Source organism: Dendrobates tinctorius, unplaced genomic scaffold (assembly GCF_039654945.1).
Source record: "Dendrobates tinctorius isolate UK_male_01 unplaced genomic scaffold, ASM3965494v1 ptg000017l, whole genome shotgun sequence".
NCBI classification, from domain to species: Eukaryota; Metazoa; Chordata; class Amphibia; order Anura; family Dendrobatidae; genus Dendrobates; species Dendrobates tinctorius.
In genome coordinates, this window is record NW_027361685.1 from 1,879,279 (window position 1) to 1,882,788 (window position 3,510).

Genomic DNA, 3,510 nt, shown 5'->3' on the forward strand with positions numbered 1-3,510 from the left:
GGTTCTGTGGTTTCACTTGTACAGATCCTTTCCCAGGACAGTGCTTTACAAGCAGCCATGATGAGTACTCAGGAGGAGATGACACAGACACACAGGGTGGCAGGCATCTTCATGGCTCTGCTCTGATCTCTGCTGTGCTGTAATCGGCCCCTTCCCACTCACTCTCAACTTCTAACCTGACTGTAGGGAGAAAGAGAGAAGGGGGCTGGAGGGGGGTTTGGGAGAGACGCTCTGGGACTACAGGGGATGCACAGCGTTATTCACTGCTGTACACCCTCTACTATAGAGCGAAATTGGGATTTATATCATTGTAACCGGTTGTTGTATTGTTTACTGGTTTTAATTTTTTTTATTATTTTTCTCACAATGTTTGTATAAGAAAAACAAAATGTTAGTAATTCTTTGTTTTGTTCAATAAAAATTATCTGATTGAAAAAAGAAAGACGATAAAGTTGTTAATAGATGAAACGTATAGAAAATACCAAGATTACATGAGAAGGTACTCGTACGAATCTACAGATAAATGTGGTCTCTCATTGGCAAGGAGGTTATATCCATGCATGCAAGGGACATACGTATGTATCCAAAATAAAGAAAATAAAGCTGAGGCATGTTGTTGCTGTTATAGCTCGCTCTATAATATCCATGGATAATACCACGACATGCCACCTAATATTCTGGAAAGACAAATTGACAAATATATTATGGACGCTGCTCTTCCTTCCTTACAGACCCCTGAGCTGGAGGAACTAGACAAAGCTGTCACTGAGGAAGAGATCGGAGAGGCCATTAAATCATACCCTATCGGGAAGAACCCTGGGCCAGATGGAGGCAATAATAGATTTTATAAGAGGTTTGCACCCCAGTTATTACCATTTTAGGAGAAGTGTTCAGTAATATCTCAGAAGACTCCCTCTCTGCCCCTTAATTACTTGAGGCTGACATAACATTGTTTTTGAAAGCCTGGAGAAGAACCAAATGTCTGCCCTAATTTTCATCCAATATCACTAATTACTGTAGATGTGAAAATATTCTCTAAAGTGATTACAGCCCGGCTCTCCCACTACCTGCCCCCAATTGTTACCGACCATCAGGTTGGCTTTATTAAGGACAGAGAAGCTCGTGAGAAAATATTGTTATTAATGTCAAATGCGGAAACCCCGGGGATCCCAATGTGCCTTGTTTCTGCCGACACTGAAGAAGCGTTGGACATAGTGCCCGGACTTTCTTCAAGATCACTCTATGACATATTGGGTTGGGACTTTTCTTGTTATGTATCATTCTCTCCTTATACACTGACCCTAAACTGATAATTAGGGGAGACGGCCTTCTATCCGACACATTATCTATTAATAATGGGACGAGATGTTAAATATTAATAATTTGGTTGTTAATTTCTTATCACACTCAGTTCTGTTCTGGCAATTGCCTTCCACTGACACTGCATGTGCTATTTTAGCAAATGGTAAATGTCAACTCCACTACATATGTAAGATTAGCTCATGGTAAAAGGTCAACTCCATATGTGGAGATCACGTGCTTTGAAAGATGTATATTTAAGGTGGGGGTTTACTCTAGAGGTCGCTGTTGCTCCCTCCCCATCTTGAGACACAGACGCGAAGATGTCATCTCTGCACGTACATAGCATTGAATGGACAGACAGCTGATATGTAACTTTACTACGTAAGAAGCCTAAGAGAGACAGACGCCATTTGCCATGTGAGATCCCAGAGAGGAAGAATACATGTTGCTTTGCTATGAACTAATGGACAATCTCTCTTTCACCTATTTTTTATGTTTTTCTGTAATAGTTATTTCTCTGATGGAAGAATTCAAATAAACCACTACATTTTTATCTGGTAACTAGTCCTGAGTATTATACAAGAATACGCATTTTTTACATTGGCGAGCCAGCCAGGATCTGAATTTTTGTACTTTTTTTGCGGATTTCCCTCAACTTGCCCAAAAGGGGGATTGAACTTTGCTAACGTCAGTCATATGTGCAAGTTATGAGGAACTCCACTACTCACAAGAATCAGACAGAACCTAGAAGTGAGGACTAAGAATTGCCAGATGGATTGAGAAGTACTACAAGTGCCAGACGTGCTGAAGCCAGACGTGTGAAGACAAGAGCCCAGCGTTGTCCATCAAAGGATCGACAAGCTGAGATATTTCAAGGTAAGAAATATGGATGTCATTACTTGTTATTCTAAGCAGAGTAAATTGAAATTTAAGTCTGTAGATGAGTCTAATTCAGAAGTATTATGGCTCAGCTTATATGCAGAATGTGAAGTGGTAAATCTAAAGATAGATACTAAGCTTTTCAATAGAGAAAGAGAGAGATTAAAAAATATTCTACAAATGGTATATTTCATAGGTCGGTGTCAGAGAAATCCAAAGATGATTGCTGTGTGAAGGAAAATAGTGATGTTCCCGAGATTGGCTGTAAAGTTAGGGAGATTGAACAAGACTGTAATCAAGTGTCTGTAGCAGCCATTCAAGGTGACCTTGCAGACGTGGAACAAGATGGAGAAGTAGGAGGAGACTTCAGATTTGACGTAGAGGACGTACAAGGGAAAGACGGACCACTAAGAATAGACCACTCAGAGGCCCAACTCTGAAGTAAAGTAAGGAAAAATGTGTTAAAAATATGCAAAATCATTCCTGCATGTGATAACAAAATCCATGTTTGTAGAAACTCTGAGGTTTTTGAAAGCTGTGCTGAGAAATTTGATTTAACTAACGAAGAGAAGAATCAGTTGTTCAAAATGTGGATCCCTGTAAATTTTGCTAGGAGATTGACTTTAAAGTTATCTGGTGAAACACATGAGAACTTAAATGATAAAGACAGATTAAAAATTCTGATTTTTTTGTGCATCAAATGAAAATTATCCGGATATTGATATTCTTCAAAAATTAAGGATTGGTCGGAAGGAATGTACCTACACATTCATGTCCATATATGAACGCCTGTATAGAATGCTGAGTGAGAATGTCAAGACACAGTCCCTCATAAAGACTTTTGTAACCAAATTTTGGTTTTTAAATCCTGCATCTCGTGTTATTGCGTCACAAAAAGATTCTTTATTTGAATTTGTAGAACTGTATTTTGTAGTGAAAATTAAAATCTACTCCAGTAATATTTAGAATTATGAATATATTAACCTTCTCTTTTATTTTTCCTTAGAATTTTCATTTCAAAGCAGGACTTAATCGCGAAAAATTCTCTTACAAGGATTTATGCCTTTATTTACACAGGAAGTTATAATAATTGCATGATTTTATATATTTAACACTTAAATAATATTCATATAACTAACAATTTAAAATGTGTTCTGTGTGTATGCCTTTACTGCATGGCATGAATGACAACTACAGCATGTGAAATTTGAACTTTGTTCTAATAATAAGTATACCAGTATACCATGTCCTTGTTCTTTAGAAAAATAATTTTTAAGGAGTCTCAACTTTTGCATATCAAAGGAATTTTTTTTCCTAGGCCTAAAGTTT

General features: G+C 37.7%; 1 long non-coding RNA gene across 1 annotated transcript; it reads left to right on the top strand.

Annotated features, from left to right (window-relative positions):
• Nucleotides 1–595: 595 nt before the first annotated feature.
• Nucleotides 596–3,065, top strand: LOC141082207 (uncharacterized). The gene is made up of 3 exons (XR_012230458.1): nt 596–853; nt 1,812–2,178; nt 2,378–3,065. It is a non-coding gene; the product is annotated as an uncharacterized lncRNA (long non-coding RNA).
• Nucleotides 3,066–3,510: the final 445 nt, after the last annotated feature.